The following is a 25649-nucleotide window of genomic DNA, read 5'->3' on the forward strand; positions in this document are numbered from 1 at the left end:
ACTACATGTGACCCAGGCTTCCAGATCATATAGGCCTATTAATTAATGAGAAAGATCTTTCCATTTTAAATTATTTTTACAAGTTCAAATGTGGCTTCAGTTATGTGACTGAACAAGTTGCCCAAGTGCTGTCTGATTTAGTTTTCTCATCTGCAAAACTGAGATAATGATAGCACCTCCCTCCCAGGATTAATGTGTGGATTAAATGAGAGAATATTTGTAAAGTGCTTTGTAAACCTTAAAGTGTTATATAAATACTAGATAATATTCTTTATTATTGATAATATTAGTATTATTAGCCTCAAGAAGGCCAAATTTAGCATCAAGAAAGAGAGAAATGTGAAATAAGGCTGGAAAAATAGTCAAGTCAAATGGTGAAGGGGTTTAAAAGCCAGAGAAGTTTTTATTATATCTTGGAGGTAACAGGGAATCATTGGAGCTTCCTGACCAGGAGAGTTAATTGCTGAGTCCTTTTCTTTAGGAATAGCATTTTGGATGCTAATTAGAGGATGGACTGGAGAGGAGAGAGGCTCAATTTAGGGAGGCCAATTAGCAGCTCTGGCAATGTTCTTGATTAGAAGGATGAGTCTGACCTAGTCTACTGACTATGTGAGTTGAATAGAAGGAAGAGTCGATGATATATTATGCCAGATGTATGGATATTCAAGTGGAGACTAGAGAATTAAGTGCAATATGAATAAGACACTTCAGCAGCCACCACAGTGAATTTTCTGTACTTTCTGCTGTTGTTCAGTCATTTCAGTTATGTGACTCCACTTGGGGTTTTCTTGGCAGAAATACTAGAGTGCTTTGCCATTTCCTTCTCCAGCTCATTTTACAGATGAGGAAACTGAGACATGTGGGGTGAAGTGACTTGCTGAGGGTCACATAGCTAGTAAGTGTCTGAGGCTGGATTTGAACTCAGATCTTTCTAATTCCAGGCCTGACACTCTATCCACTATGCCACCTAGTTATTGCACTTTCTAAAATTCTTTATCCCCTGTTTTGAAAATGGCAACATTTGTACCAGTCTCTAGTCTTTCAAATTTGACATTTATAATGACCCAAGAGAAAGTCCTTAGCTAGGAAGACCCCAGCTAGGAAGGATCAATTTCTTTCTTTCTTTCTTTCTTTCTTTCTTTCTTTCTTTCTTTCTTTCTTTCTTTCTTTCTTTCTTTCTTTCTTTCTTTCTTTCTTTCCTTCTTTCTTTCCTTCTTTCTTTCCTTCTTTCTTTCTTTCTTTCTTTCTTTCTTTCTTTCTTTCTTTCTTTCTTTCTTTCTTTCTTTCTTTCTTTCTTCCTTTCTTTCTTTCTTTCTTTTTTTCTTTCTTTCTTTCTTCCTTTTTTCTTCCTCCCTCCATCCCTTCCTTCCTTCCTTCCTTCCTTCCTTCCTTCCTTCCTTCCTTCCTTCCTTCCTTCCTTCCTTTCTATATCTATATCCACACAATATGTATGTATGTGCGTATGTATATATGTATGTGTGTATATACACACATACATATATACATACATACATATGTGTATATATACATACACATGTACACATACATATATATTATTGATATAATTTTTTCAGTCATTTCCAGATATAGCAAGTTGCCCCCTTCCCACCCCCCCCATCTCCCTACCCCAATCAGTCATTTCCTTGCTATTCCTCAGGAGAAAAGTCTTTATCAGACTTGACCTTGTCCAAGCTTCTCAATAGTTTCAATAATCATTACTTCTCAAGGGACATTCTGAGTTAAACATCCAGTTATAAATTTTTGTTTCTTCTAGAAATTTTTGGATACTAGACAGGAATAAAAATGAATTCTAATTTATTTTTAAAATAAATATAGTTTAGTGATATCTTCTTTTGAGCTTTTCTGGTCATGTGCATTCCCATATTACTTTTCAGACCCAATAGGTGACACTTGTTGAACCACTGTAATGTTAATGGGAGTTAAAAGACCTCCCCTGCCCATTAATGGGCCTCAGGTGGAGCCCATTAAGGGAAGCTTGATTAGGGGAGCCTTATTTTGTAGAGAGGTCCACCCCTTTTGTTAATTGCTAATGAGGCACTGGGTCATGAGGATCATAGTGCCCTCCAGCTATGAAAGTATATATGTACTCTGAGGTGAGTTTGCTTTGAGGGCTTACTCTTTGGAAAAAGTTTCATTAGCCAGATGAGACTGTGGTAACTATGTATGTATGTAATGGTCAGACAGTTGGATCTGTCTGTTGATGCATGATGTATGTATTGCTTATGGTCAGAAAGTGAGAAGCCCTGTCTGTTGGTCTTTATTTCTCTGCTTGCATTTTTTTCTGTTGGTATATGTGATTAAAGAAGATTGTTGACCCCTCAAAAGTTGCTTTCCTTTAAAAAAAAGATCTAAGAACCTGTGCTAGCAGGCCATCCTGGACATTGCTCTTTGCCTATTTAGAAAATAAAGTTGACCTGGCCAGCATGAAGATACTCTCCATGATGCCCAATAGTTATTATTTCTCTGTTTGTGTTAGTTCATCATAGTGGATATAAACTATTGTTGGTTGCCAGGCCTAGAGGCCCGAGGGCTACCCGAGTCTTACCTTACCTCACCTCCTGAGGTCTTCGGCTGGCCAAGCCGGATGCTCGTATGAGAGAAAGGACGTTCCAGAGTCGAACAAGGGTTGAGCTTTATTTCAGGGTTCTGGTTACAAGTGCAGGGGGAATTCTTCCTTAGGAGGGAGAGAGAAAGATCTCCCAAGGAGGCAAAGATCTTACAATAAGAGATTGGAAATAGAAGTGTAAGTGGGGAGAGAGGGGGAGGGGAGAGAGGAGAGAGGAAAATCGGAGCCTTGTGTCCTCACACATGGCCCCTCCGCCCAAGAGAGCTTTCAGGCTTTCCTGACCCTACTTAAGCCCTCCCGTCGTGTAGTTTACACGTCAATACCGAGCCTGTTAGGTAACAACAGGTGTGCCCCAATCCGGGACAGCCTCCAGAGCGGGGATGCTCCACCCATCACGTATCTCACGGGAAGAGGCGGAAATACACGAGCTAGCTCGGTCTCCTCCTCGATTCCTGGTGACATTATGGGGGGCCTCGTAAGAACTCTAAGATTTAGAAGTTCCCACCTTTACCCGCCCGAGACTGTCCACATGGAATTGAGCTTCCAACCCCAGCAGTTGGTCATGATTTTTGTTCTTATTCTTGGCATTGAGGACACCATGAGATGCCAAAGACATGCCAATTGCTTAGACCTATAGAACAATATCACCTACAGATTGGAACCATGCCCAGACTGATGAAGAGGCCCTTGCAAGGACTGATTAAGATCCACAGCTGTCTCTGGAATGATGCCTTTACAATACTGCTCATAAGCCCATTTGGCAACTTCTTTTCTAGGGATAACCTAACACCCAGGAGTATTGGTGTTCAAATTCTAACACTGAAACTCCCTTTCTTATCATGGGCAAGTCATTTAACTATTTTTTGGCCTCAGTTTTCTTATCTATAAAATAGTCCAGGTGACCTCTAAGGGTTTCTTCTAAGGTCTACCTTGCATGTCAGCAAATATTTAATAGCACTTTAATCACGGAATTCAGAGAAAGCAGAACCTTGGGGTTTATAGTGAAATGAAAAGAGGACAAGATTTGGAGTCAGAGTAATTGAATTTAAATCCTGGTTTTTCCTTTTTACTACCTGGTTAACCTTGGACAGATCATACAACCTGTCTAGGATTCAGTTTCCTCATCTATAAAATGAAGAGATTGAAATAAAAGCTCTGTAAACATTCCTGCTTGAAACCTGTTAACCTATCTTGTGGTCTCTAGTCCAATGTCTTTATTTTACAAATGAGGAAACAGAGGCCAATAGAGGTAGAGTTATTTTGTAGGATCATAAATTTGGAGTTGTAAGAGACATTAGAGGCCATCACCTCTAACCCCCTTTTATAGATGGTGAAATTGAAACATACCTTCGGTGACTGCTATTAAGTGACTGATAACGGTATTTGTGCCTGGATCTTGCTCCTTGTAAGCTGAAAGCTCTATTCAGTTAACAAAATGATTTAGTGGATAAAGTAAAACAGACCTGAGTTCAAATCCAGCCTCAGCTTACTAACTGCGTGACCCTGGGCAAGTCAATCTTTGTTTGTCTTAGCTTCCTCAACTGCAAAATGAAAAAATAGTAACTACCTCCTACAGTTGTTCTGAGGGTAAAATGATATAATATTTGTAAAGTGCCACATAAATGCTAGGTATTATTATTATCAACTAAGTGATGGCCTCAACTCTGTCCCCCTCAGTTAGGGGGATGTCTACCCCAAGCATGTGAAGACTTCCCCTGGTGGAATGGGTACATGAGGACAATTTGTTCCAGTGGCCATGAAGGTGGCTAAAGGAGGTGATGTGGAGGACTTACAACTTGGTCAGACATCAAAGACATCAAAGTCATCCACCGAATCCTGGCCTATTTCAGTTGTTTTGACTTTCGTCCTACAACTGGGCTTCAGTGACTCTGGAAGAGAGTGCAACTGATGACTTTGTACAACTGTCTCACTTAAATACAATTCATGCACCAGTCAAGATATCATCCTGTGATGTCATTGGTCCCCTTAGAAAAATGGAGGACAGACAATGACATCCATTACGCTGTGGATTTCCTAAGGTCACACAGGTGGTATATAACACAGACCAATTTTGAACCCAAATCTTCTGGTTCTGAGTGTAGTGATCTTTCCACTATACCACATTTCCAGTACATGGGATTCACTCCTGCATATCTAGAAAAGCAGTGTCAAATAGGGACACTCTTAAGCTGCCATACTGTAGGCTGTTTTTAACTTCTCTGACTTGATCCCATGTTCCTATCTACCAGAGTATCTGTTAGGTTATTCCACCCCTAATAGAAGATGAGATGTTAGAAAATCTCTCTGGCTTACCATTTCATTATGATTCAATCAAATGATTTATTTAACAGAGGCACAGACAGACTAAAAACAGCTGATAGAAAAGCTGGCTGGAGAATTCAAGCTATTAGGAGAATGTTGACATTCTTATACATAATGAGATAAATATGTACAAAGTAAATTGAGGTATCTTCTTTTTGAAGACACAATCAGATGAGATATGTTAAATGCTTTGAGAGTGTTATGGAAATGTTAACTGTTATTATTATTTCTGAGGACTTCTCCAAGGAGAAAACTTGATTGTGGTAAACTACTCCTCAAAATATCTTGAAGTGTCCCTCCCTCTCACAAACCTCTGCTGTAATCATTACAAACTATTTGCAGCTCACAGATTGGGACACACTGCACTTTCTGACAATTGGTCTATATACGTTTATCTCAGGTGAATTTAAGGAATCCGTGGACAGGAATCTTACTTAACCTGTCACCCTATCACCCCATCACCGCCAAACAAATGGTTAGACACAATGGGTGGTACAGATTGTTAAAGATTACCCTGAAGCAGATCATTGGGAGAGATTCTACATTTGATAAGATTCTGAATTCCAACCCAACTGAATTATTCTCTGTGTCCTGACCAAACCCTGAATTTCCTGCATACGTACCTTTGTCCATGACGTCCCCCATGCCTAGAATGGACTCCTCAAGTATCCAGTCTAAGTCTGATGAAATTCTTTAGGTTCCATCTCTTTTTCCATGAAGCATTTCTTAATGACTGGCTTGAAGTGATCTCTCCTTCCTTGAATTATTCCTTACACTTCAGTTCAATTATTATATTCCAATTTGTATGATGGCTATTTGCATGCTAGTCTTTTTTCTCATCATATTGAATTGTAAGCACCTTGATAATGTATGTGTGTACACACATACACACACACACATACACACACATTCAATCTTTGTTAAAACTACATTTTACCTACAGGTATATATTTGTGTGTGTTTATATAATATACATATATATATATGTGTGTTCCCCCACACCTTCACTCTTTATATCTCCAGTGCCTAACATAGTACTTTTCATATAGAGAAAGGAAGTTGACCTGTGAATTCATTGTTATAGGACATTCTTCAATCAGGAAAGTCCTTCTATCAATGCATTTTGGCTTCTTCTCTGTAACTTAGAGTTTTAATTGTTTAGCGTACTGAAAGTTTAAGTGATTTGCCCAGGGTCACACAGTTATGATGTGTCAAAGGTAGAATTTGAACCTAGGTTTTGTTGGCTCCAAGACCAGTTCTTTCTGTATTGTGCAATGGTATCTCTAAAGATTGTCATAAAATTGGTTCTAAATAATTGTTCATTGAATTGAATTGAATTTACTGAGAATGGCCAAACAGATTTGGAATGTTACTTGTCATTCATTCTTAACAACAGGAGTTTGTTAACAGGAGTTGGAGTTGTTGAATTACTACTATGGAACCATTTCAAAACACTCCTTGAGTAGCTCATCAGGATTCTGTTTCATGAAGAATAACTTATTCTGCATGGTGATCTGCCAGGCCTAGAGGCCTGAGGGCTACCCGAGTCTTACCTTACCTATCGCAGGTCTTCGGCTGGCCAAACCGGATAAACGTATGAGAGAAGAGACTTTCCGGAGTCGAACAAGGGTTAGGCTTTATTCAGGGTCTTGGTTACATGTGCAGGGGGAACTCTTCCTGGGGAGCGAGGAATCTCCCCAGGAGGCAAAGATCTTACAGTAAGAGAATGAAAGCAGAAGTGGAAGTGGGGAGAGAGGGGAGAGGGAAGAGCAAAGAGAGGAGAGAAGGAAGAGGGGCCTTCTGTCCTCTAAGGGCCCCTCAGCGCTAAGAGCGCCTTCAGGCTTTCCTGACCCTACTTAAGCTCTCTGGCCGCATAGTTTGCACCTGAATACCGTGCCTGTTAGATAACAATAGGTGTGCTCAGATCTGGGCCAATCTCGAGGGCGGGGATGCTCTCTCCCATCATGTTTCCCGTTTCCCACGGGAAGAGGCAGAAATGCACGAGATAGCTCGGTCTCACACCTCAATTCCCTGCTGTTCCCTGGGGGGCCTCATGAGAACTCTAAGGTTTAGAAGTCCTCACCTTTTACCTGCCCGAGACTGTCCACATGGAACTGGGCTTACACCCCCAACAGTGATCTGTCTATATTTTCTCTTTATACATTTTGATCACAAAACTTTCCTCAGACTGATCTCACATTTTTTCCAGCCAGATCATATATTACCCTCTATGCATCCCATACTTTAGTCAAACTGTTCTATCCTCTGTACTCCACGTGTACCCATGTGATCTCTACCTTCCTGCCTATGTTGTCCTTTTTACCTAGAATGCTTTCCTTCTCATCAGTTAAATTCCTAGTTGTCCTTTAAAGATCCCTCCTACAAAAAGCTATTAATGATTCTCCTCATCTTCCCAAGCCTTCTGGAATGATTTAGGGCAGCCATAGAGAGAGACTACTATTCCCAAAGTTCTTGGATACAGGAAGAGAGTTCTAAACTCTTTCAATTGGGCTATGAGGGGAGATGGTGGTAGATGTGGTAACAATGATTTGACTGTTCAAGCACATGCCATCCCTTGTATCCCTCAGGTTGTTTTGTTGCTTTGGCACCTAATCAACTCTTGCCAAACATAATCCCTGATTATTTTCCAGTCTACCTCCTCTGCTCCTACTCATAAGCCTCTGAATGCAATTGGAGGAAGTCATATAACGAGGCTTACTGGGTTCATTTCAAATTCATTTTATATGACTTCAACTGGACCCTCCTTGCAGGAAAGCAGTGGCTTTTTTTTTTTGTCCCTTCCAAATTGATTCCTTACAGAATCAGTTGCTATTTAATTCCTCACAGAAGCTATTCCAAACTTTCTCTTCTATCATATCTGAGAAGGACTTTAGAGATTAGCCGGCCCAACTTCCTCATTTTACAGATGAGGAGACTGAGGCTTTAAAGAGGCTTAGTGATTTGCTCAAGTTCACACAGGTTGTAAAGTGAAAGAGTCAGGATTTCAACTCAGGTCTTCTGACTCTAAAGCTAGTACTCCTCAAGCTTTCAACTCTCCCTTTCTTCCCAACCCCAACCTCCTCAGCTAACTGAAAATATTCAGGCCATTTACCATAAACTTCTCGCTTTCTCATCCCTCCGACATCATCTCCATCTCTCTTCTCCTTTTCCACTATTCTGTGACAATGAGGTTGCCTTTCTCCTAACCAAGGCTTACTTCCTTTCCTGAGCCCTTGATCCAATCCCCTTCTGTCTTCTTCAGGAAATTACAATTTTAGTCATCCTTTCCTCAAATCTTTAATCTCCCCTTATCTATGGTTTACTTTCCTAGGGTCTTCAAAAATCTACATCTCCACCACCATACTGAAAAAAATCACAAGTTCCCTAAATCTAGCCTGTATTTCTATATTTCTCTCCTCTTTCATGACCAAAGTCCTAGAAATAACTCTAATTTCATTTCTTTTCCTTCCTTTTTCTCATTAACTTCTCAGCTTTTTGCAATCTGGCTTCTCTCCTTGTAACTCAATTGAAATTGTTCTCCACAAAGTTATCCAACTCTCTCTTAATTGACAAGTATGTTTTTATTTTTCCCTCAGTCCTCATTCTCAACAAACTCTCTGCTTAATTTGATACTGCTAAGTACTGTCTCCTCTATGGATTTTCATGGTACTATTTTTCCTCATTCTCCTACCTGTCTGACTGTTCCTTCTTAGTCTCCTTTGGCAACTCATCATTCATATCATGCCCTTTAAATGTGTCTTTTCCCCCAAGACTCTGTCCTTAAAAATCTTCCCTTCTTACTTGAATTCTCAAAGAATCATATGATCACAGATTTAGAGCTAGAAGGGATAGGTCTCCCTAATTCCAAGTCTGGTCCCTTAGCCACTATGTTATATTGTCAATGAATGTGGGGAAGGGAGGATGTTACACATGTTTGATAATATGGTAGTTCCAGGTTAGGTCTCATGCTTCTTTTGAGTTCCTGTAACTTATAGGCTACAGTGACTTAGAGTAGAGTATGTTTTTGTCTAGTTTTACTGCTACCCATCATTGCAATTACCAAAGAAATGGTTCTTAGATCATAATAGTTGCCCTCCATCATATACCTTCAAAAGAGGTAGACATTCTTTGATCCTCTCTGGTGTCCGCTTATTGACTTATCACTCATGATTTCTCGAAGTATTCTTGATATCTGTTTATACTCCGAGTCCTTGGCTATATCTTACTAGCACATTCCAAAGGCTGATATAAATAAACAAATGTTTTCTTTTATAATTTTTAGCTTAGGGAGTTGAGAGATAGATGCTGAGTCAAAAAAATGAATGAAAAGCAACAACCCAACAGCCAGAAAATGGGCAAAAAGAAATCAGTGTCATTGAAGCCAAGGAGAGTACCTAGGAGGAAGGAGTGGTCAATCCCATTGAAAGTTAGGAAAAGGTAAAGGAGGATAACTAAGAAAAGTTATCAGATTTCACAACTAGAGATCAATGGCAACTTTCAAGAAAACATGTTTGTCAAGTGGTGGGGTCTAAAGTCAGATTTTAGAGTTGAGGAGTGGATAAGGAAGCATGGTCAGCAAATGTAGTTGATTATTCCTTGAGGAGAGATGGAATGATAGCCTGGGCCTGGGAGGAATGATAATCTAAAGTAAAAGTTTTTAAGGTTAAGGAGATCTGCCCTTGTTTGTAGATATTGGGAAAGTTAGATAGGCCAATATCAGATTAGATAAGCAGATAATAAAAATGAGAGAGAGAGAAAGAGAGAGAGAGAGAGAGAGGAGAGAAAGAGAGGAGAGAGGAGAGATGAGAGAGAGAGAGACAGAGACAGAGAGAGACAGAGACAGAGAGACAGAGAGGAAATGAATGACCAGACCAGTGGGTAAAGCTTCCTAGGAAGACGTATGTATGGAAACAGGCTCTAGGACAGGACTGGAGTGATTAGCTTTGCTTAATTTGCTTTGTCCTCTGAGATGGTTGCAAAATAGGAACAGATGAAAGAAGATATAGAGAGGTCTTGAGATATGGAATTGAGGGAATAAGAAGGCTTACTACAGATGGCTTTGCTCTTTTCACAAGTAAAGTGGAATGTGAGGTCATCTGATGAAAGGGTAGAAGCACTAGGGTATAAAGAGAGAGGAGACAAGTTAGAACAAATATCGTGAGGAATGTGATGGACAATCAATCAGAGATGAGTAGAAGGACAATTCTACTAGACAGTTATGAGGGCTCCGTTAATGAAGCAAGAGATAGAAACAACATGAAAAGGTAGAGGAGCTGGAGGACCAGGCTTGGGTGAAGTGAGGCAAGGGGAGACATGGAAGAATAGGGGACTGTGATTAGAGAGAATTTTGAAGTTCAAGGCCACAGTGGCAGAATAGTTTGGGGTGATGGTGAGATTTAAGGTGCGACAACCCCCATGGGAGATCAAGGAATAGTAAAGCTAGAGATCATTGAAAATGAAGTTGGTTAACTGGGAGGTCAAGGTTTTCTGTGTGACATCAACATGAATAATAAAGTCTCTAAGGTCTGCAGTTCTCCAGAGTCAAAGAAATTACTTTATTTAAAGTTTGAGAATTAATATACTTCCTTGATCTTTTTTTTTTTCTTGTAAACTGGGCCAGAAATCTCAGACTACTGGAGTACTTCCTGCTCTTAGCTGGATTGGGAAGGCCCCTGAAATATCCTCTTTTGGTGACTGTTTGGCATGAATGCTCCAGATCAGGAAGAGCAAAAACCAAACAAAAACCCTAAATACTGTTGTTGGGTTCTTTTGGTTCCCCCCCACCCCCAAGCCCTCCCCCTATTTTTCCCTGCTGACCTTTATCTGAACTTGGAAAGAACTTGATTCAGGCATTGTTTTATGACTTGGGCAAAAAACTGGGGTCAGCTGAGGTCAGTTCTTACTCTGAATCAGTTCGCCATCCCCTAAGCTCAATGGAAAAAAATTCATCGTAATAAATTTACATATTGTTTTGGTTTTCACTGAGCTTGGAGCTGGTGAGAGAGGTCAGGTCATCCTTCTCCAGAGTCACTTGGTGTTTTAGATGGTGTTTTACTTATTCATATACTTAATTATTTTTAAAAAATGACTGTTAGTCTTAATATTCACTCCCTAAATCTGGGACTTTTGTATATCACTTGTCCAAATGCCCCTGTTTTTGAAGCCTGTTATCACTTTCAGATATCCAATAAAGAGATACCATGGAATGACATAAACTGTATTAGTCCATGAGAGAGGAAGCCTGGATTCTAGTTTTGCTTTGCTCTTAACTGTTTCTGTGACCCTGAATAAGTGACTTCATATTTCTGTGTCTTAGTTTCCCAATCTGTAAATGAAGTGATGTAGTCTAAGGCAGTGGTGTCAAACTCAAATGACATTGACTTAGAAAACCACAAAATAATAGTATCTATGTCGTTGCATTTTTGTTTATCTTGTACAACTTTTCACAATTGCATTTTAATTAGATTATGCTCTCCTTCAGGAATTTTGCCTGCAGATTGTTGCCTAAAGTGAGTCTGACACCTCTGGACTCTAAGGCATCTCATAGCCTCAGATAATTAAATTTTTATGAGCTAAAAAATGTGATTGTCTATACTCTGAGCTTTCCCTCTAAACAATGAGGAATTGGGCCTCAAATGGTTAAATAACTCATATGCTAGCCTTGTAAACAAGGAGAAGAGGTGGGAAAAATTATCATAAAGTCAGATCAGTTTGGTACTGGCTGGATGATTGGATCTAAAATGTAGTGATTAGTGGCTTACCTTAAAAGAAGGGCTCTATTGGTCTATCCTAGGAACTGTCCTATGCTAGTCAACATTTTTAAAAAATTATTTAGATGAAGGCATAGATGAAATACATATATAATTTTCAATTGACACAAAATTGAGAACAGGTGACACTGAATGACAGAATTAATTTCTAAAGAGATCTAAGCAGGTTAGAAATGATTGGTTGGATCTAATAAGATAGAATTAAATAGGTAAATGTTAAAATCTCACATTTATGTTCAAAGAATCAACAATATAAAAACAGGAAGAGGGAAGTATCCCACACTACAGTTCATGAGGGGAAAAAAAAAGATTTGGGAGATTTAGTGGATTCCAAATCTGGTATAAATACAGCGTGATATGGTAGCCAAAAGAGTGAATGTACTCTTGAGCTAGGTACTCTTTCATGTGTTTGTATACAGAACAAGTGAAGTGACAATCCACAAACCTTCTAGAGTTTTGTCATCAGCTTTTGGAAGAAGATTTTAGGAAGGACATTAACCACTTGGAGAACATTCAGAGAAAGGTCACAAGTATAGTGAGATGACTGGAGACCATGCCATATGAGAACGGATTGGAGGATGGTTAGTATGGGTTTGAGAAGATGCAAGGAGAGGGCTGCTTAATCTTGGATGAATAATTTAACCTCTAGGATTCTGTGTCCTCATCTGTAAAACAGGCAGAGTAATTTTACCTGCCTCACAGAGTTGTTTTTAAGACTCCAGTGTGATAATGTATGTAAAGCATTTTGTAAACTTTAAAGTGTTATATAATGTTAGCTATGATTTCTATTTTGGAGACCCTTCTAATGCTAAGATTCTGTGATTTTCCTAAGATCGCATAACTGAGAAGTAGCAGACCCAGGATTTGAACCTTCCTCTCCTGATTCCAGTGCTCTTTTTACTACCTGTGACCTCAATAGTCTGTTTAGCTCTAAAATTCCAGGATTCTAGTTGTCATCATTCAGTCATTTTAGTCATGTCCTACTCTCTCTGACCCCATTTGGGGTTTTCTTGGCAAAGAGACTAGAATGGTTTGCCCTTTCCTTCAGCTCATTTTGCAGATGAGGAAACTGAGGCAAAGAGAGTTAAGTAACTCGCCCAGGATTACATAACTAAGGAGTGTCTGAGGCCAAATTTGAGCTCAGGTCCTCCTGACTCCAGCACCAGTGCTCTATTCACTGTGTCACCTAGCTGCCCTAAGATTCTATTACACAGACTAATTGAGAATTGGTTGAGTAATTAAACAGGACACCCAATAAGTGTAGCAATGCCTAATTTGGATTTGAACCCATTATTTTGGATCTTATTATCTCTAACTGTAGTATTCCCTGTCAGTTCTGCATCAGGGGTGAAGGTTAGGAAGCTTGAAAACCGGAACCCTGTATTATTATTACTGATGTCAGTACAACATTTAGAAAAGGATCTTTAAAAAAAGAAGCCTCTGTGAGAAAGGCAAACACATTAGGTCATTTCTCCCCCTACACCCCAGGCATGTTGTAACTATAAACCAAGAGATAATTTGGCCAAGGATTCCTTGTGTAAATACTTCAGAGGTTTGGATATATCATCAAGGAATTCCAAATATGATTTTCAGAGACTATGTATTTTTTTGTTCCTTCATCCCCTTTTATTACTTCTATAAGTACCAACTGTCCACATACTTCTGGCCAGAGGTATCCACTCTGACCTGAATGAATCAAAGAATGCCTTTCTCTTCAACATTTGGATAACTGAGGTCAAGTTCTGTTGAGAATGTATCAATCAGCTAGATTACTGTCAGTTAAAGATTGAGTGACTTAGTTAATTGAGAGCTACAAGGTCATTCTCTTTCACATTTTTTTCTTTAGAAAAACTACATTTATCCTTATTCCTCCTCAGATGACAAGGAGGAACCATCAGGACTTCACAGAATTCCTCATAGTTTTGCTTCCAACTAGACCAGAGGCATAAAGATATACCATTAAAAGACTCACTTGGTTCAAATGGTATGGTTGGGAATAGGAATGTTCATGGGAAATGAATTTTCTAAAAAACTGATTATCAGATGTCATATATAAAGTCATAAGCCCTATCCCAAGGTCCTTTCCAGCTTTATGGGACTACCAGAGGTTCTTCTCTATGACATAATCTTTGAGAAAGCAGGGTCACATGGCCTCCCATGCCAGGACAAGGTACAATGGAGGTTTACTTTAATGAAGAAATCATGTCAAATATATATATGCATGTGTGTGTATGTCTATCAATGCAAAATAATGCATATCCATTTGTCCTTACATCAAGGAACTGTGATTTCCACATTATGGGTGCTCACAAACTAATAGTCTTAGAGAGGTTCCTGAGACCCAAATGCGGAAATGACAATCCTTATCACCCAGCTAGAAAACATCAGAAATGTACTGAATATGGCATTGTGGACATAAGATAAACATAAGCCTCCCTTCCCTGCGAGGTTGACTTTGAAAGGACCCTAAACAGGTACGGTAATAAGGACACCACAGTAAAAGAGAATAAATATTTGTTCTCAAAACTGCCTAATTGGCAAGGAAGGAATAACTTAATTGCTAGGGAAGTGTATCTATCACAGTTGTAACAGGTCTGTCAGTCTTGAGTACTGAGGATAAAGTATGTGAAGTAATGTACATACACTGTGTTATCTACTTGAGGAACTTTATTAGCATCCACTGACTTTCATATATCACTGGAAAACTATGTACATGGCATGCATATGCTCACATCTGTTTCATAAATGGAATGAAAAATACTCTCTATTCTTGGTCATGGAAATAACAGCTTGACTAAAGTTACATACATATATACATGTAAGTGTATTATATGTATATACGTGTGTATACGTATATACACATACCCACACACACATACACACAGGGTATCTCATCTAATAGACAGCCCTTTCAGGGTTGCCTTGACCAAGCAAATGCACTAAAATTGGGATTGATTACCAGGGTTAATGTCTGATATCTCCTCCCAAAATGTTCTTGGTTCAGGAGATTTTTACATCCATTTTCAGCCCATTTCTGACCCATCCCAGGTTCCCTAGGTTCTGCCAATCAGAAACTTCCAGACAAGAGGCAGCGGTATTTGGGATTGGGAACAGATTTCCCAAAATAGGAAAATAAGAGGAAACGCTACTTTCTTCTGCCCTGCTTAAGAGGAGGAGGTAATCTCCCATGTATTTCTTGGAGAATGAGGTAAGCATCTAATGCAGCCATGTAGATGGGGCCAGGGAAGTGGAATCAGCTCCACCTCTTCTTTCTGTTGACTTTAGTGTACATTTATTAAATTTGTGTTTAGGTGAAAATTTGAGCTTATTTGCAAATAGGAGTAAAACAACTCACTGTTATAGGACACAATCCATATATCATTTACATGGAACCCAGGATTGGTTACAGCTGGAAGGAACTCTTCGAGGCTATTTAATCCAATCCCTCCATTTTTTAAAAAATGAGAAAAATAGTCCTAGAAAGGCTAAGTAATTTGCCCAAGGTCATTCAGGTAAGATTTGAACACACGATCTCTGACTCCAAAGCTAACCCTTTCCACTGGGCCAGGTCACCTCTCATACCAACCCTAAGAGACTGACAGTATATTACATTATATATCTTTTATAATGAAAAAAATGCAGCTCATAGGCATATAGTAGAAGTTGGTTTGTGAAGGACACTGAGAGACCCAGCAAAGTATGAGTGAGGACTGGACTGAACCTGTATCAGAAATTATAAGAGATAATTACACTTTTATAAATGAAGGATTGTGACAATTATTCATAATACAAATGTAAATTTGGATTTGACCTGTAAATCCATTATTATTGGGGACATCTTATAGTAAAAGGCTCTAGGAGGAACAACTTTGCAATTATATTGAATAGCCTGGGGGATCTGAGAAGTTGATACTTGCCCAAGTAAACAGTAATTTATTAAATAAATAGTAATTTGCTACTATTATTATTACTAAAGCAATAATAATTGTTTCCCTTTTATGCAGGAACCCTGAGGGTCTTTCCCTCCCAATCTGTTTTTTTTTGTTGTTGTTTTTTTTTTGGTTGAAAGGGTCATCCCTTGAGCACCTCCTTAAAAGAAGCCTATTTGTTGAATGGGTGTATCTCACTCAAAGTGAAAATGTAATAAGGCCTTAGCCTGGAAAGGCCAAGGACTCCCATTGCCTCCTGGACCATCTCCAGTCATCCTGATGAATATCAGGCCAATGGACCCAGATGGCTCAGGAGAAGAAGGTGAGTCTAGTGATCCTGCACAGCCCTCCCTCACTCAAATCAAAGTCAACTGCAAGTCATGTCATCATCTTGATATCATGGTCCTCTTCAGGAATGAAGGACACACACACACACACATACGCGCACACACACACACACACACACACACACACACACACACACACACACATACAAAGGGCTTCTCAAAGGTCGCATAGAGGCAAGTGTTTGAACTGAAGCTTGAGCTCATGACTGCTACCCCCAAGGCCATGGTCTTTCCAATGATGCTGGACATTCCTGTAGCATTTGAAAAGCCCTTTCAAAAGCATATATTGTTGAATCTTCATGATAACCACAGAAAATTGGGCAAGAGTTATCACCTCTTTTTATTGTTGTTTAGTCATTTCAGTCATGCCTGACTCTGTGATCTCATTTGGAGTTTTCTTGGCAAAAATACTGGAAGGGTTTGCCATTTCCTTCTCTAGCTCACTTTATAGATGAAAAAATGAAGCAAACAGGATAAAGTGACTTGCCCAAGGTCACATGGCTAGTACCTAAAGCCAGATTTGAACTCAGGTCTTCCTGACTCCAGGGCTAGTATTCTATTTACTGTGCCACCTAGCTGCCAGATATGGAAACAATTGCCCAAGCAATGAAGTGACTTGGCTCAAGGTAATAAAGAGGCAGAGGCAGTAAGGCTAGTGGACAGGGTGCCAGCTTTCAAGCCAGGAATACGTAGTTCATTTTCTGCTTCTAATACCTGGGTCTATGACTCTGGGCAAGTCACTTGCTGCAGAAGTAGGCTGGAAGCAGGGTCAGTGGTATGGGGGGAGGTGCTGCTGTTCCCAGGCCTCTTGGACTTACCTGCCTATCCGTGGCATTTGGTGATGGCAGTAACAGGGGCAATGGGTCCTTTCTTCTCAAGTGGATGATAACTGCTGGAGCCAGGCTGGAAAATGCAGATGGCTTTGACTGGTGTTATTGAGAATCTGACATGTTTTCTCTCTTCTCTCTAATATAACCTCTGAGTACCTACAAGTATAATTTTCTAAAAGTCACAGGTCTGATCATGTCATTTGCCTTGTCAGAATCCTGTAGTGGTTTCCTGTTGCATCTAGACCACAATCCTTACTTTGTCTTAAGCTTGACCTTTTAAGTTCTCCACAGTCTGGGTACAGCCTACTTTCTAACTCAACTTCATGTGACATCCCAATGCATGGTGTATTACAGCCAAATTCTGCTACAATCTGTTTCCCAAATTCTCAATTCCATCTCCTGCTTCCGTGCATTTGTATACCCCATTGTGAATTTCTAGAATGCACTTTCACCCTACCATTGAATGCTATATGCCTCTTTTCCAGATATGGATTGGATTAATTGTCTATGGGGTTCTCTTCTATTTCTGTGGCAAATGCCTCTCAGAACACTTCTCTTTTCTCAACATTCAGCTTCCATCGTTTCTCTGGTTTTCAATGAATGCATGAAAAGCAGTAATTTAGGGCTTGTTATGTTCTAAGTGCCAATGCTAAATGCTAGGCATACAAATATGAAAGCAAGACAATACCTGTTCTCAAGAACCTGATAGTCTAGTACGGAAAGTCAACACACATAGGGAGGAGTGTTCAAGGACAGGTGTTTCCATCTGGGAAGTCACAGGAATCTTGAGTATGGCCTTGGGGAGTCTATTAGCACATACTTTCCAAGGACAATGGTAGAAATGTTTTCATTTGGTTCCCAGAGCAAGTGGGGGAACATGGAGGGCATAGTGATTAAGTGCCTATCATGTGAAAGGCACCCTGATAGATGAACAAAAAACCCTGAGCTGTGGGAGCTCTGACAGATCACATTACTTAATGAGGAGCTTCTTGAGTTGCTGCCAAGGAGTTCACAGATAAAGCTTTACAAAAAAGATACAGTTCCTACCTTTAGGTAGCTTGTATTTTACTCAAGGCTTACAACATATTTGCAGAAAAGGAAGTAAAAGATAATTGAAGGAAGAAATTGTATAATGATATTTTGGAGATAAATCCATCAGTGGTGGTTAGGATCAACTGAAAAAGGGAAAGAGAGAGAGGAAGAAGGAATTTCAAATTGTTGCAGTAGTTAAGGTATATGGAGATAAAAACCAGAAAAAAAAATCAATTGATGGGAGTGAGAATTGGATGGACAGATGCCAGAGATATTACTCTACTGCCTTTTCTTGTTCATCTACATTTCTTAAACATGAACACAGTATTGAGTAAGCACTGTGACCCTTGGGTTCCTGAAAATGAAGAAAATTTAGTCTTGATTTAAACAAAATATTGGCCCCAAATCTGAGCTATCCTCGAATGGAATGGGTAGCTCAGGAAACCATAGGTTCCTCTTCACTGAAAATCTTCAAGCAAAGACTAGATGACTTTGTTGGCTAAAGGAGGAGTCTATGGGGCCCCTTCCAAATCTGAAACAATATGATTTTGTGATTCTTAGAGTCACAAAGAATATTAGACTGAGAAGGCTCCTAATTGGCAAGACCTGAAAAGAAATTCCCTGTACAATATACCCTATGAGGGGTTATCAGTATTTGTTTGAAGACCTTCAATGAAGGGGAAACCTCTATTTTCAGAGGCATCCCTGGGTGTCTCCAATTATTAGAAACATTTTCTTTACGTGAAGCCCCAGAATGACTCTTTGAAACCACTACATGCTGATGCCGATTCTGCCACATAGGGCCAAATAGAACATATCTGATACCTTTATCCTTATGACATCCTTTTGGATACTTGAACGTAGCTATTATGCTTTATCTCTTCCTCCCTCGAATCTTTTCTCTGTGCTGGACAAACCTATTAGCTTCCACTGATTCATGTATAATAATCCAGGGGTCTTTCCCTATTTTTGTTACCCTTCTCAGGATCTTCTCTAGCTTGTCAATGTGCTTCTAAAATGTGGTACTCAGAATGGGGGCATTGAGCACTCCTCATTCCTTTATGCCTCATAGGCCTATGTAGGAAAATGGTCTAGGAAAATTGAAATCTGTCTGGGTAGAGAATATACTGTTGGTTGTGGAATGCTAAATCTGAAAGGTCATTAGGTCATCTAGTTCAAACTCCTTATTTTACAGATGAGGAAACCGAAATTCAGAGAGGTTTCTCAAGGTCAAGAAAATAAGTCGCAGATCAAAGAAACCCACCCAAGTTTTCTGACTTCTGTTTTAGGCTTCTTTCCACTGTGCTAAGCTCAAGGACGTGTAGGTTTGTGGGAAGAAAAATCCAATGACATTAAGACACGAAACTATTAAAAAACAATTAGCTGTTGGATTATGTGGCACTGCAAGAAAAGAAAACAATTATTCTCCAGTGAGTGAAATTCCCTAAATTTGTTCCATGTGGTCTGCTTTATGTGAATAAGTTTAACTGGAATTCAGAAGGGAGGGAGGATTAGCATAGCGTAGCAAAGGTTAGTGTTTGTGGAGGAAGACTTCATGGAGGAGGGCATTTGAACTAAAGCTTGAAACCAGTGCACAAAAACCTTACTTTAAATGCTTGTTATTGATGGATATTGTACCAATCAACAGAGGATGGACAGCAGGATTTAGAGAGGTTAGGGGGGATAGGGGGACATTTTGGAAGGAAATAGTGAAGAAAGGCAGTGCAATCCAACCAGACAATGATAATGCTTGGTCTCTGCCTAAAGTCTCTGTCCCCTTGTGGAGATGGAACAGAAGTAAGCATGCCTTTGATGGAGAAAGGGGAAGAAGGAAGTGAAAGGTCCAGCTTGACTGGAGCAAAATTGGCATGAATATCTCTTCTATTTCTCCTGGGGAGGGAGGGAGAGTGTGATTATACACTGGGCTAGAGAAGATAGCAGTGGGGAAAGCAGTCAACTGTTCCTATGGCAACTACCCCCATTGTTATCCCCTCAGTACTTAAAATAATGGTAAAAATAGCTCTCGTTTATACGGTGTTCTAAAGGTTGCAAGATACTTTGCATGCATTTTTTCTAACATGGTGTGTTTGTACATTTATTTGGCCAGGGCTTGGATGATGGGAGAATGATGCAGTTTTGACTCTGGATCCACCCTCTGATCAAACAAAGTAAACACCTCCCTCACCTTTGTAGAATCCCACCCTGATCTTGTTTTCCATGAGGAAAGGAGATTCATTTTCTCCTGCTTCCCTGCTTGGCACATACTTTTCCTTCATATAGTGGGGTTCTGTATTTTTAGCCCAGGTGGTTGCTGTGGCAACCAATAGACCATGCTGAACATTTTGTTTCCCTCAGAACAAATGCATGTTTAAATATTGAAGCAATTTTCCATTGTTCAAAGACACTGAGATACCAGGCATATTATGCAGAACACATGAGAAAAATTGAGGGCATTTTCTCACCTACTCCTCCCCTTTATTTTTAAGTATCTCGCAGTATTAGCAGACTTTCTGTTAAGAGTGGAAAAGAGAGTCATGCTTACAACAAACAGAGGGATCCCTTTCTAAAAGAATGATCAGAAATCGTTTTTATGGTGAAATTATTTTTTTCCTTTTCTCCTGAAGATCTTATCTCCTAAACCCCATGGATAGTATTCCTGTGAAGTTTCATAGAGAGGACTTAGCTCTTTGAGATTGGGTATGTGAGAAACAGAGAGAGGAAGGTAGGAATGCTTGGTTTTTCCTTGGCTTCCTTAGGCATTATTCCTGGTAGATTTCCATGTCTCATAGGGTCCTAGAAAAGACTTTAGAGATGATGGGTCATAGGTTCCTAGGTTTTGGAATTAAACTATTCCCTCTATATGACACTATGTTTACCACCTCTAGACCCCTGCATGAGATATCTCCCATATCTGGAATGCTCTCCCTCCTCATATCTTTCTCTTGGAGGCCATAGATCCCCCAAGGATTATCTCAAGCTCCACCTCCTTCAATAGACCTTACTTGATGCCTCTAGTTGTTACTATCATTTCATTTTCTATATAATCTATGTACTTACCTGGGGCAAATCTCCCTCCACTCCCTCAACGGAATTTAAAGACAAAAACAGACTCATGTTTGTGTTTGTATCCCCAGTACTAGACATAGTGCTTGGTATATGTGTTCAGTTGTTTCCAGTCTTGTCCAGCTCTTCATGACGCCATTTGTATTTTTCTTGGCAAAGATGCTGGAGTAGTTTGGCATTTTTTCTCCATCTCATTTTACTGATGGGGAAAATGAGGCAAAAAGGGTTAAGTGACTTGACTATGGTCACATAGCTAGTAGATGTCTGAGCCTAGATTTGAACTCAGGAAGATGAGTCTTGCTGACCCTAGGTTGATACTCAATCCATTGTGCTACCTAGTTGCCCCATCTGGCACATGATAGGTGCTTAATAAATGCCTCTATGTCTATAGGTCAATTTAGAGCTGGAAGGAACCTAAGAGGTTATAGTCCAAATGCTATTTTGCAAAAGAAAAAATCAAAGTGCATAAAAGCCAATTGGTTTACCCAGGGTCCCATAGGTAGTAAGGAGCATAGCCAGAATTTGAACTCAGATCTTCTGATGCCCAATACATTGTTCCTTTTACTATATCAGTTTCTTACTTGATCTTTATCCCTCCTCTGCTTGCGTTGGCATGGTGAGATGTCTTTTTGTTAAACCATTCCTGCCTTTGTCTAAACAGAAAGGAATTGTGTTAGCTGTTGGGGGCATGTGTTTTTCCCACAGCCAAAAACAAACAACCAAAAAAAACCCTCCACTCATTTCCCTGTAGTTACCTATGCTGTCTGTAGTTACAGGCAGAGACAGCCATAGCATGGCATGGTGACTAGAGAGATGACTTCAAAGCCATGAGAACAGATTACTTACTGTCTCAGGGAGGGGGAAAGTAAAGGAAGAAAGGATAGAGTTTGGACCTCAAAACTTAAAGGAAAAACAATGAATGGTAAAAATTGTTTTTACATGTAATTGAGGAAAAATAAAATATTATTTAAACAAACAAGTAAAAAAGAAGATGCTGATGCAGATGACTCAGCTTTCCTTGGAGCATGACCAACACTTTATCCAACATGTTTTGTTTAAACTACATGGTGGATTTGAGAACTCTTGGTAGCCCATATTTGGACATATTTATAGTATCTTTAATTTTTTAGGCCAGGCTATACAACTACAAAAATTGTTCTTAGATTCATAAAGAAATGATCAATGCAACATTATATGCACAGAAGGGCTCTAATATTTAATTTAAAAATTCATATTTACTACATTTCAGACCTGTAAAAGTCATGTAAAACTAATTTCAGGATTATGAAATCCAGAAAACAAAAGAGGAAGAAATTATGAAATAATTTGATAAATGGAAAGAGAAAGAAAAATGGGTCTAGTTGATGAAATGCAGAAAATAAAAGAGATAACTATACAGATGTTTAAAAAAATCATGTTAGATTATGAAAATCAGCCTGATCTAACCTTGATGGAGGGGTAAGAAGCCTGAACTCTGAGATGACAGACTTCAGTTTGGTCCTCCTGTCCCACTAAAACACTGTGTCCTGGGATAGGTCACAAATATGTACCCCACTTACTTCCCATGGGTGTTGTGAAAATAAAGAAAATAGCGTACAAGAAAGTGCTTTGTAACTCTAAAACGCAATGTAAATATATGTTTATGAAGCAGGATTAAGTAACCCAATGGTTTAAACGCTCATTCAGGAAATTCTGTATTCAAATTCTATCTCTAATACTGTGTGATTCTAGATAAGTACTCTTTCTGTTTTTTCGTTTATCAATAAGCATTTGTAAATGGGATAGAATACTTAAAATGTATCGCAAGATTGTTGTGAAAGTACACTTACTGTACATAAATTATTTTGCAAACCTAAAAGTAGTATATACATTAAAGTTATTATTATTAGTGGTGGTAGTAGTAGTAATAGTGGTAATCACCCCCACTTTTAAATGGGAAAACTAAATGGCAGAAAGATTATTAAATGATCATCACCTTCAGAAAAATGATTAGTATTTTACTTGTTACCTTTGCATTTACATCAGGGTCTAACAGATCAGTACAGTATTTTACACACACTTGACTCCTTGCATGATTTTCCCTGGTATGAGAATTACTATCCCCAGGGCAGATTGTGACTCATCCATTCTTTTTAATCTTGTGTGACTCTTATTGGTGTCTTTCAGAAAATGAACTTAAATAGAGACCTTTCTGGTTCTCTTAAGATTTTTGCACAAGAATTTGTGAGTGTCCTGGAGGTAGGAAGAGTGACTGGGCAGCCACACCAAAGAGATAGAGCGTAAGGTAAGAATCTGAAGTAAGATTTATTAGAATGAAATTTGGGACTGCAGTTGGATGACTTTGAAGAACATGTTTACTGAACTAGGTCTCTGATTACTTCCAATCAGGAACATATTCTGCCTGGCCTATGAGGGTCAGGGGAGGGCCAGTCTCTGGCGATGGACCTACTGCTGATCCCACCAGTGTTAGTGCCAACAGTTGGGAATATGATCCAGAAAGTAAGTAGCAGCCCAAAGATCAACACTTGTGAGACACATATACAGGAGAAAAATCAGCTACTCCCATGGCCTATGCTATTTCTAATCATTTAGATTCATAATAGACTCAGTGTTGCTTAAGACTTTTTAACATTTTAGTTGGTGGAGAGGTAAGGTGCTTGTTATCCCCATTCTGAAATCTATGCTTTGGGACTTTTGAAGAGACACTTTTACATTTCTACAAGGAAGAAACTATGAATGTCTATCCTATTTATGATGTGTGAACAGGATGGGTCCCTTTTATGTTTAGGAAGGACATAATGAAAAAAAACAACAATGAGGCATCCTATCAGAAACATATATGAAGAAACACATATGCTGCCATATTTTTATTCTAATACAAGTAGCTCCCTACCCAAAATTATAGGAAACATAGGATATGTTATATAACATACAGAAATTACAACGTAAAAGAATTCATTGGTTCAATGCTTGCAAGAGATCTAGTTGTCCATTTAAGTAACTTTGGTAGCATTGTCAATTATTAGTATGCTTGAATAATGAATCATGATTTTCTTGTTAGACTTTTTTTTTTTACCTCAATGATTGTCTCAGAGAGAAGATACCTGAAGTTTACCAAATGAAAGGAAAGAGATCTGGCATAACTGTTTATCAAAATATTTCAGTAATTAGATAAATTGGTGAATAAAAATCATCGGGATCATGAAATAAGCCTTTACATGATACTGAGAGGGGGCTTTGGAAAGGTTTTCCTCTGATCTATAGCTGATTGTGAAACTTTTGCCAAAGGAAATTTAGTAAAAGAAACCTCTAGAATTCCTGTTTGGTCGTTATCCCTGATATTTTTAGGGCCTTCATTTAATATTTTGATTTCCTCTAAATCAGAAAAGGTGGAATTAGGACCAGGTGGATCTGAAGTATGGAAGGAGGATCTTGTTTTGGGAGGAAATATTCTATATTTTAATATGATGTAGTTAGAAGAAAATGGAAAAAGTGAAACAGAGAGGAGAGAGGCTTTCTTTGCTTTTACAATTCTAAAGTCTCTTTGTAGTCTTGTGATAGACTATTCTTTTCAGCTTTCAATTTCTCTTTTCAGAGTTCTAAACTAAAAACTGTATTGGAAAATGAATCAACAATTCACACTGAATAGTTTAGTCCTAGATGAGGAGTTTCCTATGCTGGGGATTTCATAGGATATGAGTTGGATCAGCAACAAATATAGAAGCTAGAAGGGGCTTTCATTACAGCTTCATGGATCCCAGTGCAGAGATTAAGCTGTCCTTCTGCTGTTCCTCATTCTCCCTTCAGCTCCCCTTCTTTTACAGTGATTGTGAAGATGTCCCTAATGAGGTCTTCTATACCACTCATGCCTTGCAAATCTTCACTGGTAACATGCCATAGCCTAAGTTCACCCACCACATGCATTTTCATTGCCCATTGAAGCACCTGCAATTTTAATTCTTCTGAGGTGTTTGAGATGAATGCTGTTTAAATGTTCAATAAGTTCAAAAAGTATTCTACTCATACTTGGCTACTTGGATGATTTTCCCTGGTGTGAGAATTACTGTCCCCAGGGCAGACTGTGACTGCCATGATCTACAATCACATAGAATTATGAAAAGAATGCACATTGTAAGCATTTGATAAATGTTTATAGAACGAAATCAGTGTTGTTACTTTTAAAAGGATATGTTATATCCTTTTAAGAGGATTTTTAGGAGATATCATTTTATTAACCTAAAGGAATAACTCCACATGAATTTCAGGCATTATATAAAGCCTGAGAAGGGAGAAATTTGGGGGGAAGGAAGCCCTTGGGCAGTCTTATAGTTCATAGATCCTTTATATAAATCACTGAGAGAGTGACTTTAAAGATCGCTTCTATGACCTTTCTGAGACTTCATGATTTTAAGATTCCTTCTTTTCTTTGACCCCCTTTAGTACTTGGAGGAGTTATACAGCATGGTGTAAGAGCAGGATGCACGTATAGGATGGGGAGAGATTAGCCAATAGCTTATCTGAAGTACACCTGTGAGTCCTAGTATACTGCAAGCTCAATATGAGTCAGTCACATTCCGTGGCAGACAAGAAAACTAACAGTCTTGGAGCACATTAAGAGAGGTATAGCTTCCAAGAAGGAGGTGGTTGATCCTTTGTTTTCTTCTTTCACAAAACCACATTTGGAGCACTGTGTTCATTTCTGGTGCTGTAGGTTAAGGAGGACATTGATTAGGTTAGAGATAACTGAAGGAGAAAACCAGGCTAGTGAA

The 25649-nt window shown here is 39.1% G+C and overlaps 1 long non-coding RNA gene across 1 annotated transcript; it reads left to right on the plus strand.

The window, feature by feature from the left end:
- Positions 1 to 14391: 14391 nt before the first annotated feature.
- Positions 14392 to 23784, plus strand: LOC140524194 (uncharacterized). The gene is made up of 3 exons (XR_011973598.1): positions 14392 to 15930; positions 23047 to 23164; positions 23269 to 23784. It is a non-coding gene; the product is annotated as an uncharacterized lncRNA (long non-coding RNA).
- The last annotated feature ends 1865 nt before the right edge of the window (positions 23785 to 25649 follow it).

This window comes from Notamacropus eugenii, chromosome 2 (genome assembly GCF_028372415.1).
Source record: "Notamacropus eugenii isolate mMacEug1 chromosome 2, mMacEug1.pri_v2, whole genome shotgun sequence".
In the NCBI taxonomy this organism is placed as follows: domain Eukaryota; kingdom Metazoa; phylum Chordata; class Mammalia; order Diprotodontia; family Macropodidae; genus Notamacropus; species Notamacropus eugenii.